Here is a 20849-nt window from a genome sequence, read left to right on the forward strand (position 1 = left end):
ACTACACATAGCTATTTTGGTTTCATCTTCTTGTGTTTATTTTTTAGGTTTTTGGGTTTGAAAAATTCGAAAAATATTTGGAGGATGATTATTATTGCAGTATTCTTTTGGTTTGATATATTGCAATATTTTTATGGGATATGTATTGTTGGCGTCCGTGAACTTGAAGGTCCCATATTGTTGTCAAAAGTAAAGTCGTTCATGATCGATATTCGTTTATTGGTTTAAGGACGAATGGACTTTTGAAAGAAACAAAAGTGATACCTATGCAATCTTTTGTTAGAGCATAGCTCTGCCAACCTCGCATGCGTTGCTATATCAAGCATGTTTGTCAATGTTAGTGATCAAAACTATAAATTGATTTCTAGCCTATTAGCTAAGTCTCGGACTAGGATGGGAAAAGTGTAGTTGAGCTCAAGGACTTCATGGCGATTCAACGACAACGACGAAGATCTACACAAGGAACCGTGGAACTTCATCAACAAAAAGGTATGTGAAGACTTGAACTTATCTATCACTCAAAAGTCTATCTATTCTATCTCCTACTTCTTATGAGACAAAAGTCGTATGCTATATAGATTAGATCAAACACATTTGAGATTTCGAGCTGAGTATTCAATGCTTATCTTTTTCTCGAAATTCATGTGTTGGTAAAGCTTTTTGCTTTGATCAGGTTTATCTTCATCTTTCAATCACTAAGTTGAGAGTTGCTCTGACGTGAAGACAATCTGTGAATAACGGTTGGGATAGCGCCCTATGAGAAAGTATCAATGATTCAAATGAGAGTTAGATTACATAACCATGTATTCCTTGATCCGAAGTTCTTTGAACTTTGTTGAGCAAGAGAAATCGGTAGGATTGTGGAATTGGCTTGCCAAGTCCGCGAACCCAGTCTGCAGAATCAGTCCGCAAACTGACGGAAGTTCTCGACCGAGAATTTCTGCTGGGATTTCCTAAACTCGTTTGTGTGACCAAGTCCGCGAACCGGCGGAAGTTCTCGACCCGAGAATTTCTGTTGAGTTTTGGAAACTCAAACCGATGCTAAAGTCCGCGAACTTGTTTGTGTACTTAAGAGGTTATGATCTAAAAATGTGCTCTTAACATAAACATTAAATTACTAAGGAATACTTAATGCAAACTGTGTCTATAATGTTCATTGAGCCGATTCAATCGAATCGAAATCATCTTGAGTTCAATTGTGTCTTGTGTAGTTACATAAGATCTCATAGCAATTGAATGACTCTCTAACTAGTTTGTTTGAAGCCAAGTGAACTAGTTATGATTAATGTAGAACCAGGTCAATATGAGAAGCTCATATGGTTTCCTTTTGGTCACTGTATTGAACCAACATGAACGTACACGTTTGGGCCGGTTTTCATGAACCTGGAAAACGTTCACAAGTGTGTTTGAAAATCTTTGTTTTTCGATCTAACGGTTGAGAAATATTAGCTTGAATCTAAATCAGGTTTCATCTAACGATGAATAGAGTTTTCTTAATATCTAAGCAAAAACCCTGATTTGAAAGGCTATATAAAGGAGACATCTAGCTAGAGCAAAACTTAATCCCCACACACCTTTCTTGTGTGATACTAGTGCGCTCGCTAGAGTCGATATCCATTAACCCTTGAGTTTCTTCTCTAAACTCGGGTTAACGACTTAAAGACTTCATTGGGAGTGTGAAGCCAGACCGATACTACTTTTATCGTAGTTGTGTGATCTAATCTTACTTTTCTATCGTACGAGTACAATCGATTGATTGGCTTGAGAACGTTTGAGTTCTCCGATAGGTAAGATAAAGAAGTCACGAACGTTCTTCGTCTCACGGTTCGTGAATCCTCGATATTCTTCTTGTGTATTCAGGAATTGAGTATTGAGAAGTGATTGATTTATCTAGGCTGTTCTTCTGGAATATAAGACCGGATCAATCAATTGGTTCATGTGCTACCTTGATCATATCAAAAAACGGAACAAAAACTAGGGTTTATCTGTGGGAGACAGATTTATCCTTTGATATACTTTTCTGTGTGATAAAGATTTGTTTATTATCAAAGCCTGCGATTTTGGGTCGTAGCAACTCTTTGTTGTGGGTGAGATCAGCAAAGGGAATCAAGTGCGTAGTATCCTGCTGGGATCAGAGGCGTAGGGGTGCAACTGTACCTTGTATCAGTGGGAGACTGATAGGGGTTCAACTATAGTCCAGTATGAAGTTAATTGGTAGTAGGCTAGTGTCTGTATCGGCTTAATACAATGTGTATCTAATCTGGACCAGGTCCCGGGGTTTTTCTGCATTTGCGGTTTCCTCGTTAACAAAATTTCTGGTGTCTGTGTTATTTATTTTCCGCATTATATTTTATATAATTGAAATAATACAGGTTGTGCGTTGAAGCTTAATCAATTAGAGATCCAATCTTGTGATTGTTGATTTCATTGATTAACACTTGGATATTGGTTTTTGATACCGTCCAAGTTATTTCTTGTGTTTTATTATAAAAGACTCGCTATTATTTAGCTTGAGTAAATCAAAAATAAGAGAGAGGTAATCACTCCTTGAGACACTATATTCTAGATTGAGTCTGACTGTCTAGTTGATTCTCTAATAGAGTGTTTCGGAGATTGTCCATACAAATTGCTAATCAAAATATTGGGTGGTGTTGTTAGACCCCCGCTTTTTCAATTGGTATCAGAGCAGGAAAACACATTAAAGACCTCAAAAGTCTGTGTTTGTAGAGATTTGACTCTATGGACAGAAGTGTTATCTCTATAAACGTACCACCAGTCTTCGATGGCACAAACTATCTATGGTGGAAAGTTGTTATGCGCACATTTCTCCAGTCGCGGGACTTCCAATCATGGATATATGTTGTGAATGGCTATGCAACTCCCGTTGTTATGGAAAGAGACGAACTTGTACCTAAAGAATTCTTTATGTATAATGTTGTCGAGTTAATTGCTACAAGGCAAAACTCCGACGGGTTGAATGCCATTTTGCATGCTATTACCCCAAATCTTCGACATTATGTGGCATCGTGCACCAGGTCTAAAGAATCTTGGGATACTCTAGAAAGCGTATTTTAAGGTAACCCCGGTGAAAAAGAAGCTAGACTTCAAAATCTTATTTCAGAATGGGAAGACCTTTATATGGCAGAAGAAGACTCGTTTGACGACTTTTATCACAAAATGTCTGAAATTGTTAATGCATCATGTGCATTGGGTAAGACCATTCCTGAAAAGGAAATTGTGATGAAAATCCTCCGATCGCTGCCATCCAGATACGAATCTAAAAGACATGCCATTGTTGAAGGAAATAACCTTAACACTCTTTCGCGAAACACTCTTGTCGAAAAACTTAGAATTTTCGATCGCGAATACATATCAAGAGATGACCATCTATCATCTAACAATCTTGTCACTTCTCCTGATTGTAAGACTTGTCATCCTAAATTGACGAATGAGAAAAGTGAGAATTGCTTTATGTCTACGTTGTCTCTGTTTATACATGAACTAAAGAAAATACTCAGACGTAGCAAAAGAAAGTCTCAAAAAGACTCTTCGTTAGTCAATAAGAATACTCAGAAAAGCCGTACTAATGAAACTGGTCTCACGTGCTATAAAAGTGTTCAAGTCACTTCAGAAGATTCAGAAATGGAGGTAAGAGAGATAACAAAAGCATGGATGAATACTCTCGACTACTGTCCTGAGGAAATCTATAATTTATCTTATAATCTTTTTGCTGAAAATCATTCTCATGATTCTTTCATGACATATTCAACTATGTCAAGTCAGCAAACCTCTCCTGTTCTTGTGTTGAACTCAAAGAGTTTTTCGAAAAAGGGTCTACCAAATCTCTGTTCAACTCAGGATCATCTCAGTACGACAAGTCAAAAACAGTCCTACATGTCTAACCGTTGTATACTGAAAGAGAAAAAGAAGTCTACCCCTCGTCAAAGGGTGTTTCCAAAAACAGTGCAGGATTTACAAAGATCAACAATCAAGTTTTTTAAAACTATGATTACAAAGGATAAGAAGGTTCTTCACAACTTCTCTTCTCAAATGAATAAGCAGAAACCTAGTCCAATGGATAGTTTCTCTCTTTGCAAAGATTATCCCAGTCCTATATTGGATTGGAGGCCTTGTACTCAGTAATCTTGTCTTAAAATGGTTCTTGTGTTACCCTCTTAAGAATCATGATCTACAAGAGGACTGTGATTTAACCTTGTTGCTTCCTATTTTTGCTTGTACCAGGTCTTGTTCGCAAACGGCTCCTGCTTTTCAGGTAACAAACTCTTGTTAGGGGTTTTTGAAAAAGGGTATTTCTGGGTTTCCTTCACCTGTATTCCTTTTTATAAGCTCTACCTCTGTTGCACTCTCATTTCATCTACTCCACCATGTCCTCCTCTAGTCTTTCAAGTAAAGAAAGTGATGTATGGACAGTTCTGTTTCCCTCAAAGAAGATTTCGCTTTGATTCTTCTGACAATGAGATGTGCTATGAAAAACATGTCTCTTCTTCTGATGAGAACCCTACTGTCTCTCAATTTGAGAATCTATCTTTAACCATGAATCTCGTCTTGGAACAAGTTCGTGCTTTAAAAAATGAACTTGAAGTTTCCTCTAAGAAACTTGAAGAGAAAATGGATAGGCTTGAATCAAGGATTGACCTAATCGAAGATGATCTTGAAGAATATAGGGAATACGAGAAGACTCTTCAAAGTAAGTGATGTGTCTTTAAGAGGTTTAGTTGCCTAGGAAGTCTTCTTTTTGATTAGTTGGAAGAATAACTAGTGTTATGATAGCAAATATTGTGACTACACATAGCTATCTTTTGTTTCATTCTCTTTTGTTATTTTTTAGGTTTTGGGTTATAAAATTCTAAAAATATTTTGTGGATGATTGTTATTGCAATATTTTATTGGTTTCGTATATTGCAATATTTTTTTATGGGATATGTATTATTTACGGCCGTGAACTTGAAGGTCCCATATGTTGTCAAAAGTAAAGTCGTTTATAATCGGTATTCGTACTGGTTCAAGGACGAATCGACTTTTGACAATTACAAACGTTAAGCCTATGTAATCATGTATTTGATGAAAAATAGGATGTGAATGTTTGTTTTACAAGGATAGAGTCTATTATGTCACTTTGTGATGCAAAGATAGAATTGATCCTTGTGTATCCACGGTTTTGGTCTTTATTGATGTATCTTATGAAAAACTGTGAAGGCTCCATTATGTGTCTTATGTCGAGTACCTTACAACTAAGTCGATTTTGTTGGCTTTGTTGGTTATTCCATGAGATACTATATGTTGAGCATATGAAACTAAATTAATCACTATTTTGGTTATTTAGTTTTGTACTCCATAAGTCTTCTTTTCTTTTTTACTTATGTTGAGTACATGTACGGTTAAGTGTGTCAATCTTTTGATACCTTAATCGGGGTTCCATAAGTTTTCTTGTGTTGAGCCCAAAATAATTAAATTGATTACTTCGGTGATTAGTTTGGTTATTGGTTTCTTTTTATTCCAATTAGATTAATTATAGGTTCTCTTGTAATTAATCTAGTTGAGTTTTCATATATTCTACAAGTTCTTGTGTTGAGTATATGAACGGCTACACTATCATGTTCTATTGGTTTATGTAGTCATATATTCCGTAAGGTTTTCCTTATGTTGAGTATCCTAATATTCCGTAAGGTTCTCCTTATGTTGAGTATTTGAACAGTTAAGTTGGTCATCTCCGTATGATTAACTTAGTCGTAGCTCGTTGCTCCGTGAGTTTACTTATGTTGAGCACTTTTCAATTAAATTGATCACTTTTGTGGTTTTGATTTAATTGCTTATTCAATTAAGATATTCATGGGTTTACTTGTGAGTATTTTGGTTGAGTATTGGATATAGAAAATCATTCGCGTGGTTTTGGTGTCCAAATAAAATCCTTCTTTTCTCTCGAAATTAAGGTCGCTCATGTTGTTCTCTTGGGAATGACATCAAATGGGGGAGAGTTCTTTTGAACTTGTGCTTAATGGTAATATTGCGGAGAGTGCAGCTGTGGAATTTTTTAAGGGTTATCTTGTATCTTTAAACTCCTTGATGAATGTTGTTAGCTTCGGCTATAAGATTGCATCTAAATTTAAGATGATGTGTGTCTTTTCTTTTGGTAATGAAATGTCTCTTGTGGAAATTTCATTATGAACCCGTTCTTTTACCTTTGCCATTTTTATTGACAAAAAGGGGGAGAAATATTGTAGTTCACACTACATAATTCATATGGTTTTCGGATCATTGTGTAGGGGGAGTGGTTTCCATGATTGAGATAGAGCATTGACTAAGGGGGAGTGATACATATCACCATAGTATTATTGTTAAAGTCGTGATGCAGTTGGACTTTGATGTTTCATAATAATACTATGACACTGTTTAATAATGATCGAGATTCTCGATTTCTCTCATTATTTATGCTATGGATCTTCAACAACGGTGATGCTAAACTTACAACCTTTGGGATCATTAGAGTACTTGGAAGGACGAAGATTTCAAGGAACGTTGAAGATTAGACTATGGAATAGGAGCCACTAAAGTTTATCTTTTTTGTATTCCATATGTATTAATAGTTTTGTCACTAAAATTGACAAAGGAGGAGATTGTTAGAGCATAGATCGGTCAACCTCGCATGCGTTGCTATATCAAGCATGTTTGTCAATATTAGTGATCAAAACTATAAAGTCTTGATTTCTAGCCTATTAGCTAAGTCTCGGACTAGGATAGGAAAAGTGTAGTTGAGCTCAAGGACTTCATGGCGATTCAACGACAACGACGAATATCTACACAAGGAACCGTGGAACTTCATCAACAAAAAGGTATGTGAAGACTTGAACTTATATATCACTCAAAAGTCTATCTATTCTATCTCCTACTTCTTATGAGACAAAAGTCGTATGCTATATAGACTAGATAAAACACATTTGAGATTTCGAGCTGAGTATTCAATGCTTATCTTTTTCTCGAAATTCATGTGTTGGTAAAGCTTTTTACTTTGATCAGGTTTATATTCATCTTCTAATCACTAAGTTGAGAATTGCTCTGACGTGAAGACAATCTGTGAATAACGGTTGGGATAGCGCCCTTTGAGAAAGTCTCAATGATTGAAATGAGAGTTAGATTACATAACCATGCATTCCTTGATCCGAAGTTCTTTGAACTTTGTTGATCAAGAGAAATTGGTAGGATTGTGGAATTGGCTTGCCAAGTCCTCGAACCCAGTCCGCAGACTCAGTCCGTGAACTGACGGAAGTTCTCGATCGAGAATTTCTGCTGGAATTTCCTAAACTCGTTTGTGTGACCAAGTCCGCGAACTTGCGGAAGTTCTCGACCCGAGAATTTCTGCTGAGTTTTGGAAAACTCAAACCGATGCTTAAGTCCGCGAACTTGTTTGTGTACTTAAGAGGTTATGATATAAAGATGTGCTCTGAACATAAACATTAAATTACTAAGGAATGCTTAATGCAAACTGTGTCTATAATGTTCATTGAGCCGATTCAATCGAATCGAAATCATCTTGAGTTCAATTGTGTCTTGTGTAGTTACATAAGATCTCATAGAAATTAAATGACTCTCTAACTAGTTTGTTTGAAGCAAAGTGAACTATTTATGATGAATGAGGAACCAGGTCAATATGAGAAGCTCATATGGTTGCCCTTTGGTCATTGTATTGAACCAACATGAACGTACACGTTTGGGCCGGTTTTCATGAACCTGGAAAACGTTCACAAGTGTGTTTGAAAAGCTTTGTTTTTTCGACCTAACGGTTGAGAAATATTAGCTTGAATCTAAATCAGGTTTCATCTAACGGTGAATAGAGTTTGCTTAATATTTAAGCAAAAACCCTGATTTGAAAGGCTATATAAAGGAGACATCTAGCTAGAGCAAAACTTAATCCCCACACACCTTTCTTGTGTTATATTAGTGCGCTCGCTAGAGTCGATCTCCATTAACCCTTGAGTTTCTTCTCTAAACTCGGGTTAACGACTTAAAGACTTCATTGGGATTGTGAAGCCAGACCGATACTACTTTTATCGTAGTTGTGTGATCTAATCTTACTTTTCTATCGTACGAGTACAATCGATTGATTGGCTTGAGAACGTTTGAGTTCTCCGATAGGTAAGATAAAGAAGTCACGAACGTTCTTCGTCTCACCGTTCGTGAATCCTCGATATTCTTCTTGTGTATTCAGGAATTGAGTATTGAGAAGTGATTGATTTATCTAGGCTGTTCTTCTGGAATATAAGACCGGATTAATCAATTGGTTCATGTGCTACCTTGATCATATCAAAAAACGGAACAAAAACTAGGGTTTATCTGTGGGAGACAGATTTATCCTTTGATATACTTTTCTATGTGATAAAAATTTGTTTATTATCAAAGCCTGCGATTTTGGGTCGTAGCAACTCTTTGTTGTGGGTGAGATCAGCAAAGGGAATCAAGTGCGTAGTATCCTGCAGGGGATCAGAGGCGTAGGGGTGCAATTGTACCTTGTATCAGTGGGAGACTGATAGGGGTTCAACTATAGTCCAGTCCGAAATTAATTGGTAGTAGGCTAGTGTCTGTATCGGCTTAATACAGTGTGTATCTAATCTGGACCAGGTCCCGGGGTTTTTCTGCATTTGCGGTTTCCTCGTTAACAAAATTTATGGTGTCTGTGTTATTTCTTTTCCGCATTATATTTTATATAATTGAAATAATACAGGTTGTGCGTTGAAGCTTAATCAATTAGAGATCCAATCTTGTGATTGTTGATTTCATTGATTAACACTTGGATATTGGTTTTTTATACCGTCCAAGTTATTTCTTGTGTTTGATTATAAAAGACTCGCTATTGTTTAGCTTGAGTAAATCAAAAATAAGAGAGAGGTAATCACTCCTTGAGACACTATATTCTAGATTGAGTCTGACTGTCTAGTTGATTCTCTAATAGAGTGTTTCGGAGATTGTCCATACAAATTGCTAATCGAAATATTGGGTGGTGTTGTTAGACCCCCGCTTTTTCAATGCATATAATGATGGAAAATATAATAGATCCTTGTATGGTTATCCACGGTTTTGGTCTTCATTGATCTATCCTTTGTATACCGTGAAGGCTCCATTGTGTGTCTTATGTTGAGCAAGATACAACTAAGTCGATTATTCTTATTGGCTTTGTTGGTTGTTCCGTAAGATGCTATATGTCGAGCATTAGGAACTAAATTAATCAACTAGTTTGGTTATTTAGTCTGTACTCCATAAGTTTCTTCTTTCTTATGTTGAGTACATGTACGGTTAAGGTTGTCATATTCTTGATGAACTTAGTCGGGGTTCCATAACTCTCTTATGTTGAGCCAAAAAATAATTAAATTGATTACTTCGGTGATTAGTTTGGTTATTTGTATTCCAATTAGATTAATTATAGGTTCTCTTGTAATTAATCTAGTTGAGTTTTCATATATTCCACAATCTCTTGTGTTGAGTATATGAATGACTATACTATCATGTTTTATTGGTTAATGTAGTGTCAATATTCCGTAAGGTATTCCTTATGTTGAGTATTCTCGAATATTCCGTAAGGTTTGCCTTATGTTGAGTATTTGAACAGTTAAGTTAGTCACCTCCATATGATTAACTTAGTCGTATCTTGTAGCTCCGTAGGTTTACTTATGTTGAGCACAATCAATTAAATTGATCACTTTTGTGATTTGATTTAGTTGCGTATTCCAATTGAATTAATCATGGGTTTACTTGTGATTAATTTGGTTGAGTCATGGATATAAAAGATCATATCTTTGATTTTTGGTGTCCAATTAAAAATCCTTCTTTTCTTTCGAAATTAAGGTCGCTCTTGTTGTTCTCTCGGGAATGACATCAAATGGGGGAGAGTTCTTTTGAACTTGTGCTTAATGGTAATATCTTGCGGGGTGTGCGGCTGTGGAATTTTAAAGGGGTTATCTTGTATCTTTAAAACTCCTTGATGAATGTTGTTAGCTTCGGCTATAAGATTGCATCTAAATTAAGATGATGTGTATTCTTTCTTTTGGTCTATGCAATGTCTCTTGTGGAGATTTCATTATGAACCCGTTCTTTTACCTTTGCCAATTTTATTGACAAAAAGGAGGAGAAATATTGTAGTTCATACTACTAATACATATGGTTTTCGGATCATGGTGTAAGGGGGAGTGGTTTCCATGATCGAGATATAGTATTGACTAAGGGGGAGTGATACATATCACCATAGTATTATTGTTAAAATCGTGATACAATTGGACTTTGATGTTTCATAATATTACTATGACACTGTATAATAATGATCGAGAATCTCGATTTCTCTCATTATTATTGTTACGGATCTTCAACAACGGTGATGTTAAACTTACAACCTTTGGGATCATTGGAGTACTTGGAAGGATGAAGATTTCAAAAACATATCTGTCTCACTGTTTGTGATTCCTCGATAATCCGCTTGTGTAGTCAAGAAGGATTATTGAGAGGTGATTGATTAATCTAGGTTGTTCTTCGGGAATATAAGACCGGATTATCAATTGGTTCATGTTACCTTGATTTGATATCTAAAGACGGAACAAAACCTAGGGTTTATCTGTGGGAGACATATTTATCCTTTGATAGACTTTTCTGTGTGAGACAGATTTGTTTATTATCAAAGCCTGCGATTTTGGGTCGTAGCAACTCTTAGTTGTGGGTAAGATCAGCTAAGGGAATCAAGTACGTAGCATCCTGCTGGGATCAGAGGCGTAGGAGTACAACTGTACCTTGTATCAGTGGGAGATTGATAGGGGTTCAACTATAGTCCAGTCCGAAGTTAGTTTGCAGTAGGCTAGTGTATGTAGCGGCTTAATACAGTGTGTATTCAATCTGGACTAGGTCCCGGGGTTTTTCTGCATTTGCGGTTTCCTCGTTAACAAAATTTCTGGTGTTTGTGTTATTTCTTTTCCGCATTATATTTTATATAATTAAAATAATACAGGTTGTGTGTTAAGATCATCAATCGGAAATCCAACCTTTGGTTGTTGTTTGATATTGATTGATCCTTGTATATTGGTCTTTGGTACCGTCCAAGTTATTCCTTGTGTTTGATTAAAAAGACTCGCTACTGTTTTATCTTGATTATTAATCAAAACAAGTGAGAGATATTAACTCCTTGAGATACTTTATTCTAGATTGAGTCTGACTGTCTAGTTGATTCTCTAGTAAAGTCTTTCGAAGTTAGTCCATACAGATTGCTAATCGAATTATTGGATGGTGTTGTTAGACCCCCGCTTTTTCAATTGGTATCAGAGCAGGAAAACACGTAAAGACCTCACAAGTCTGTGTTTGTAGCGATTTGACTATATGGACCATAAAGTCTCAATTGACGCTTCACCAGGTGTAAAAAACGACTGTAGGAAAAGGTATGTGAAACTGGTTACTCTTCAAAGGAGATTGGAAGAACAAATCCGGATCCATTCTGATCTTGTTGCAGAAATTGCAACCCTTAAGGATTTGATATCTAGTAAGAGTCTCTCGTTGATTTTGAGAGAATCCAGTAGTTCCTTTCTAAAGGATTGTCACCAGTAAGATAATGTTTAACGATCGCTTGTTGAGAAAACTGATGTGACTAGGAACCACTCAGACAAATATCAAGAGTCTGGCATTTATGGATGCTCATTCGATCATCCTCAACAAGCATGTATGTCTGCTTTAAAGAGTCTGGAGTCTACGAGTAATCCTTGCAAGAATTCTTTACAACCTTGTATTACTCAAAAGGGACATACAACTCTATCAGGAAATTCCAAACATAAAAGTACTGATAATATGGGTAATCTTGCTTTGTGTGATAACTCTTCCCTTCAATGGTGTGTGACAGTCGTTGTGGTCCTTTTCTACATGTGATAGGCGATTCTCCACTATGTGTACTATCTACTGCCTCTAAAAGTGGAGTAGACACTACAACAAAACAACAACTTCCGTTTAGTTGTTATTCCTCTCAAGAAGAATCAGAAGATATTGTATTACCTCTGAACTACTTCTCCTGGAGAAAGATAATGGATGATGAGTTAAAACAACTTCATAGACAAGCTGTGTGGAATCTTGTTCCGTGCATGTCCAATGTCTATAATATTGGTTCTCACTGTGTGTCCAGAAATAAGGGGGATTATTTAAACAGTTTCGGAGATAATCTCAGGATCATTCCTCAAGGACACTCACGTGTTGAAGAAGTTGGGCTGAAAGAGACGCTTGTTACTACGGGATATTCCGGGTGATTTATACATTCTTATAATTGTTATAATTGTTACTACGGGATATTCCGGGTGCTTTCAACACTCACGTGTTGAAGAAGTTGGGCTGCAAGTCCTATGTGATAAGCGCTTCCAGGGACAAAAGAAGAAGAATCTCTGCTCATGTCCCTTATGTTAAAAATCCACTATGGGTTAAACAAGGGGAACCCTTTGGTTCCATCGTCTTTACCTAACTCGTGACATTCGCATCCCCATGTTTATCTTGAGAAAATGGGGATTTGCGTCTTTTGGTTCAAGCAGTATATTTTTAGTAAAAAAAATTATATTTATATATACAACCATATAAATATCTAAAAATACAAAATCTTTTGTTTGTCCAGGGTTTTTGTCGTCCGCGAACGGTGCGTCTCAAGTATGTTGTTCTATGGCACCTGTTACTAGATGCAGCACAAGCAGGAATGCTGCCCTTGCAGCTAATGTTTGTCGATGCACTGGAATCTCCTCCACAAATCTGAAGAAAGTGAAGGTTGCTACTAATGGTAAAAATCCTTCCTCATACTGGTTCTTGTCTTCTTATCAAAGTAATGAAAATTTCAGGAATCTAGTAAAAGAATTCATCAGCAAAAGAAACAACATAAAATCTCGGATTACTGCATCCTTAGAAGAGATAATTCACTATGAACGTATGATGTACCAATCTACAAACATTGTTCAAAAATTAGAAAAAGAACTTAGTAAGTTGACAGTGTTTTCATAAGATTTGGAGGAGATGAATGATCCCTTTGTCAATAAATTCTTCAATAATGAGAAGGAGTTTTCTGAAGAAGATTTGGAAAAGATGACGTATGCCTAGGATGTCTTCTTTTTGGATTAGTTGGAAGAATAACTAGTGCTTTGAATAGCGACGATTGTGACTACACATAGCTATTTTTGTTTCATCTTCTTGTGTTATTTTTTAGGTTTTTGGTTTATTCTAAAAATATTTGGAGGATAATTATTATTGCAGTATTCTTTTGGTTTGATATATTGCAATATTCTTATGGGATATGTATTGTTTGCGTACGTGAACTTGAAGGTCCCATATTGTTGTCAAAAGTAAAGTCGTTCATGATCGGTATTCGTTTATTGGTTTAAGACGAATGGACTTTTGACAAATACAAAAGTTATGCCTATGCAGTCATGTGTTTGATGGAAAATAGGATTAAATCTTTTGTTTGACAAGGATAAAATCTATTATATTGTTATGCATATAATGATGGAAAACAAAATAGATCCTTGTATGTTTATCCACGGTTTTGGTCTTCATTGATCTTTCCTTTGTATAACCGTGAAGGCTCCATTGTGTGTCTTATGTTGAGCACGATACGACTAAGTCGATTCTTATTGGCTTTGTTGGTTGTTCCGTAAGATGATATATGTCGAGCATTAGGAACTAAATTAATCAACTAGTTTGGTTATTTAGTTTGTACTCCATAAGTTTCTTCTTTCTTATGTTGAGTACATGTACGGTTAAAGTTGTCATGTTCTATGATAAACTTAGTCGAGGTTCCATAATTTCTCTTATGTTGAGCCCAAAAATAATTAAATTGATTACTTCGTTGATTAGTTTGGTTATTTGTATTCCAATTAGATTAATCATAGGTTCTCTTGTAATTAATCTAGTTGAGTTTTCATATATTCCACAATTCTTTGTGTTGAGTATATGAATGGCTACACTATGATGTTCTTGTGGTTAATGTAGTCTCGAATATTCCGTAAGGTTTTCCTTATGTTGAGTATTCTTATATTCCGTAAGGTTTTCCTTATGTTGAGTATTTGCACGGTTAAGTTAGTCACCTCCATATGACTAACTTAGTCGTTGCTCCGTAGGTTTACTTATGTTGAGCACAATCAATTAAATTAATCACTTTCGTGGTTTGATTTAGTTGCGTATTCCAATTTAATTAATCATGGGTTTACTTGTGATTAATTTGGTTGAGTTTTGGATATAGAAAATCATTCTTTGGTTTTAGGTGTCCATTTAAATCCTTCTTTTCTCTTGAAATTAAGGTCGCTCTTGTTTTTCTCTCGGGAATGACATCAAATGGGGGAGATTTCTTTTGAACTTGTGCTTAATGGTAATATCTTTCGGGGTGTGCGGCTGTGGAATTTTAAAGGGGTTATCTTGTATCTTTAAAATCCTTGATGAATGTTATTAGCTTCTGCTATAAGATTGCATCTAAATTAAGATGATATGTATTCTTTCTTTTGGTCTATGAAATGTCTCTTGTGGAAATTTCATTACGAACCCGTTCTTTTACCTTTGCCAATTTTATTGACAAAAAGGGGGAGAAATATTGTAGTTCACACTACTAATACATATGGTTTTCGGATCATTGTGTAAGGGGGAGTGGTTTCCATGATCGAGATAGAGTATTGACTAAGGAGGATTGATACATATCACCATAGTATTATTGTTAAAGTCGTGATGCAATTGGACTTTGATGTTTCATAATAGTACTATGACACTGTATAATAATGATCGAGAATCTCGATTTCTCTCATTGTTATTGCTACGGATCTTCAACAACGGTGATGCTAAACTTACAACCTTTGGTATCATTGGAGTACTTGGAAGGACGAAGATTTCAAGGAACGTTGAAGATTAGACTATGGAATAGGAGCCACTAAAGTTTATCTTTTTTGTATTCCACATGTATTAATAGTTTTGTCATTAAAATTGATAAAGGGGGAGATTGTTAGAGCATATCTCGTTCAACCTCGCATGCGTTGCTATATCAAGCATGTTTGTCAATGTTAGTGATCAAAACTATAAGTCTTGATTTCTAGCTTATTAGATAAGACTAGGATAGGAAAAGTGTAGTTGAGCTCAAGGACTTCATGGCGATTCAACGACAATGACGAAGATCTACACAAGGAACCGTGGAACTTCATCAACAAAAAGGTATGTGAAGACTTGAACTTATATATCACTCAAAAGTCTATCTATTCTATCTCCTACTTCTTATGAGACAAAAGTCGTATGTTATATAGACTAGATCATACACATTTGATATTTCGAGCTGAGTATTCAATGCTTATCTTTTTCTCGAAATCATGTGTTGGTAAAGCGTTTCGCTTTGATCAGGTTTATCTTCACCTAGTGACGAAAGTCATGAAAAGTTTCAATCACTTTTGAGAATTTCTCTGACGTGAATCGGTCTAAGAATAACGTCTACATAGCGTCCTCTGAGAATGTCTCAATGGTTGGAATGTAAGTTTAGATTACATAACCATGTATTCCTTGAACTGAAGTTTTCGAACTTTGTTGATCAAGAGAAATCGACAGGATTGTGGAATTGGCCTTGCCAAGTCCGCGAACTCAGTTTGCAGATTCAAGTCCGCGAACTGACGGAATTTTTTCACGCCGAAAATTTCTGCTGGGATTTTCCAAAAGTCGTTTGTGTGCCAAGTCCGCGAACCCAGTCCGCGAAGTGGCGGAAGTTCTCGACCGAGAATTTCTGCTGAGTTTGGAAAACTCAACCGATTGAACTTAAGTCCGCGAACTTTTTTGTGAGCTTAAGTGGTTATGATCTAAAGATGTGCTCTGAACATGATACATTAAATTACTAAGGAATGCTTTTTCAAACCGTGGCTATAATGTTCATGATCCGATTCAATCGAATCGAATCATCTTTGTTTCAATTGTGTCTTGTGTAGTTACATAAGATCTCATAGCAATTGAACAACTCTTAACTAGTTCATTTGAAGTCAATTGAACTAGTTATGGTGAAGAAGAACCAGGTTAATATGAGATGCTCATATGGTTAACCTTTTGGTTACTATGTTGAATTAACATACGCGTACACGTTTGGGCATGTGTTTCACAAACCTAGTAAATGTTTACCAAGTGTGTATGACAAGCTTTGTTTTTCGATCTAACGGTTGAGAAATATTAGCTTGAATCTAAATCAGGTTTTCTTCTAATGGCGAATAAGGATTTCTTTGTTCCTAAGACAAAACCCTGATTTGAAAGGCTATATATAGGGGACTTCTAGCTACAGCAAAACTTAATCCCCACATGTCTGTGTGATACTAGTGCGCTCGCTAGAGTCGATCTCCATTAACCTTTGATTTTTTTCTCTAAAATCGAGTTAACGACTTAAAGACTTCATTGGTATTGTGAATCCAGACCGATACTACTTTTATCGCAGTTGTGTAATCTGATCTTGCATTTTCTATCGTACGAGTACAATCGAAACGATTGGCTTGAGATTTGATTATCTCTGATAGGAAAGATAAATAAGTCACAAACATCTTCGTCTCACTGTTTGTGATTCCTCGATAATCCGCTTGTGTAGTCAGGAAGGATTATTGAGAGGTGATTGATTAATCTTGGCTGTTCTTCGTGAATATAAGACAGGATTATCAATTGGTTCATGTTACCTTGATTTTATATCTAAAGACGGAACAAAACCTAAGGTTTATCTGTGGGATACAGATTTATCCTTTCAGATAGACTTTTCTGTGTGAGACAGATTTGTTTATTATCAAAGCCTGTGATTTTGGGTCGTAGCAACTCTTAGTTGTGGGTAAGATCAGGTAAGGGAATCAAGTATGTAGCATCCTGCTGGGATCAGAGGCGTAGGAGTACAACTGTACCTTATATCAGTGGGAGATTGATAGGGGTTCAACTATAGTCCAGTCCGAAGTTAGTTTGCAGTAGGCTAGTGTCTGTAGCGGCTTAATACAGTGTGTATTCAATCTAGACTAGGTCCCGGGGTTTTTCTGCATTTGCGGTTTCCTCGTTAACAAAATTTCTGGTGTCCGTGTTATTTCTTTTGTGCATTATATTTTTATATAATTGAAATAATACAAGTTGTGCGTTAAGATCATCAATTGGAAATCCAACCTCTGGTTGTTGATTGATATTGATTGATCCTTGGATATTGGTCTTTGGTACCATCCAAGTTATTCCTTGTGTTTGATTAAAAAGACTCGCTATTGTTTTAGCTTGAGTATTAATCAAAACAAGTGAGAGATATTAACTCCTTGAGATACTTTATTCTAGATTGAGTCTGACTGTCTAGTTGATTCTCTAGCAAAGTATTCCGGAGTTAGTCCATACAGATTGCCTAAAAGAAATATTGGGTGGTATTGTTAGACCCCCGCTTTTTCAAGAGCACTGCTCAGTCGAATTCGCATGCGTTGCTATCTCAAGCATGTTTGTCAATGTTAGTGATCAAAACTATAAGTCTTGATTTCTAGTATACTATAGCTAAGTTTCGGACTAAGATAGAAAGTGTAGTTGAGCTCAAGAACTCCATGGTGATCATCATACAAGACGAAGAAATACTCAAGGAACTGGTGGAACTTCATCGACTAAAAGGTATGTGGAGACTTGAACTTATCTATCACTCAAAAGTCTATCTACTCTATCTCATATCTTGAGACAAAAGTTGTTTTGCTATATAGACTTTGATTATACATTTTCTATTTCGAGCCGAGTTTATCTCGCTTATCTATTTCTCGAAATATGTGTTGGTGAGCTTTCACTTTGGCCAAGTTCATCTTTACTTAGTGAGGAAAGTCATGTTATGTTTCAATCACTTGAAAATGGCTTTGACGAAAAATGGTTTGTGAATAACAACAATATAACGTCCTCTAAGAATGTTTCAATGATTGAAATGAGAGTTTAGATGTTGGATATAAGAATTATGTGGTAACACATACATGTATAGGTCCTTATTCCTTGAACAAAAGTTTGTGTACTTCTTTGCTCAGGAAATCGGAACAGAGTCCGCGAACCCATTACGCGTACCCAGTCCGCGTACTGTCGGAGGTTCTCTTCCCGAGAAAATCTGCTGGAATTTGTGAACTGTTTACAAACTTATTCCGGGTACTTAAGTCCGCGTACTTAAGTTGGTTATTTTCTAAAAAAGATTATTCGTGAACTTAAACTTATATAAACTAAGGAATGCAAGTTTGCAAACCGTGGCTATAAAGTTCATGAATCGATTCGAGTGAATCAAATCATTTTTGCTTCGGTTGTGTCTTGTACACTTCTATAAGATCTAAGCAATTGAACAACTCTCTAACTATTTCATTTGAGTCATTTGAACTAGTTATGGTGAACAAGAATATGGATGATATGAAAGTGCTCATATGGCTAACCATTTGGTTAACTATTGTTGAACCAACAAATGTACATGTTTGGGTACGGTTACACAAATCTAAAACGTGGATTTCATTTGTGTTTAACAAGCTAAGTTTTCGATCTAACGGCTGAAAGATATTAGCTTTAATCTAATCAAATTTTCATCTAACGGTGAATATTGAATGCTTTGTTACTAAGATAACATTGATTGCAAACCCTGATTTGAAAGACTATATAAAGGAGAACTCTAGAAACTGGGAAACCTAATCCCCACACCTCTTGTATGATACTAGTTGTATAAGCTGGAGTCAATTCTCCTTTAACCTTAGGTTTCTACCGAGACCTTGTAGGTTAACGACTTGAAGACTTCGTTGGGATTGTGAAGCCAGACCGATACTACTTTCTTGTAGTTGTGTGATCTGATCTTGCTGTTTCTATCATATTGAGTACAATCGTAACGATTGGCTTGAGATTGATATCTCCGATAGGCAAGATATAAAAGTAATCACAAACATCTTCGTCTCATCGTTTGTGATTCCAAAATATCTTCTTTCGCCGCGTCGATTAAGATTATTGTGAGGTGATTGATAATACTAGGCTGTTCTTCGGGAATATAAGTCCGGGTTATCAATTGGTTCCTATTCACCTTGATTTATCAAAAGAGGAACAAAACTCGTAGGTATTTCTGTGGGAGACAGATTTATCTATTATCGTAGACTTTTTTTGTGTGATACAGATGTTAATGGTGGTTTTTAGCTTAAGGTTAAAATCGTAAAATTGTACATATGACATGACGTCACTATGACCACTAGCGCATTTATTTGAATCAATCATCATGCCTACGTAAGAATTACCAGGGTACCTTTTTTTATATACATGCGTCATGTTCCACAGCAGAACCCTTAGTATTTGACTGACAACATCTTCGTATATACCAAAAACTAATTCTCGCACCACATGTGCCAGTGGCATGCCGTGCCAGCCACATCTTCGCGCCAAGGCATGCCAACCATGCCAGCCGCACCACATGTGCCAATGACATGTCGTGCCAGCCACATCTTCGCGCCAAGGCATGCCAACCATGCCAGCCGCACCACATATGCCAATGGCATGCCGTGCCAGACACATCTCCACGCCAAGGCATGCTAATCATGCCAGCCACACCACATGTTCCAATGGCATGCCGTGCCATCCACATCTCCGCGCCAAGGCATGCCAATCATGCCAGCCGCACCACATGTGCCAATGGCATGCCGTGCCAGCCACATCTTCGCGCCAAGGAATGCCAACCATGCCAGCCGCACCACACGTGCCAATTGCATTCCGTGCCAGCCACATCTCCGCGCCAGGACATGCCAACCATTCCAGCCGCACCGCATGTGCCAATGGCATTCCGTGCCAGCCACATCTCCGCGCCAAGGCATTCCAACCATGCCAGCCGCACCACATGTGCCAATGGCATGCCGTGCAAGCCACATCTCCGCGCCAAGGCACGCCAATCATGCCAGCCGCACCATGCCATGTCGGCCCTAAACCATGCCGCTGGCTACCAGACGAAGGGCTGCAACAATCAATGGCCTCCCTTTCATCTAAGATGCAGATCGTAGCCATCCAAAGTCACCAGCTAACGTGCGGTAACCTCTAGACCAACGCCAAGCCTTAATTTTGGCCGCGCCCAAACTATGCCAAAACCCTAGTTTTTGGCCGGGCCTAAACTATGCCAAAATCCGAGCTTGGCCACGCCTAAACCATGCCAAAACCCTAGTTTTTGGCCGCGCCTAAACTATGCCAAAATCCGAGCTTCGCCATGCCTAAACCGTGCCAAAGCCATGCAGGCCATTCCTTCATGCCGTTGGCTGCCTAAACGAAGGGTTGCAACAATAAACGACCACCCTTCCTGCTGAGATACGAATCTCAGCCGTCCAAGTTCGCCACCAAACACATGGCAACTTGCGGCCCAAAGCCAAACATCACGGTTTGCACCAAAACCCTAATTTTGGCCACACCCACATTATGTTATGCCGGCCCTAAGCCATACACGACCCTGGCTGCCAAAACGAAGGGTTGCAATAATCAACGGCTGCCCTTCCTGCTGAGATACGAATCTCATCCACACAAGTTCGCCACCTAACACATGGCAACTTGCGGCCCAAATCCAAACATCATGGTTTTCACCGAAACCCTAATTTTGGCCGCGCCCATACTATGCCATGTCGGCCCTAAACCATGTCGCTGGCTACCAGACGAAGGGCTGCAACAATCAACGGCCTCCCTCCTCCTGAGATGCAAATCTCAGCCATACAAGTTTTCCACCAAACTTATGGCAAATTTTGGTCGCAATGCCAAATTCCATGGTTTATGCCAAAACCCATAATTTGGTCGTGCCTAAAATATGCGCGAGCATGTTGTCCATGCCACCATGCCACATCTGCTAGCACGTCGCTATGCCGCGGCTATTG

Source organism: Papaver somniferum, chromosome 7 (genome assembly GCF_003573695.1).
Source record: "Papaver somniferum cultivar HN1 chromosome 7, ASM357369v1, whole genome shotgun sequence".
Taxonomy (NCBI): Eukaryota; Viridiplantae; Streptophyta; class Magnoliopsida; order Ranunculales; family Papaveraceae; genus Papaver; species Papaver somniferum.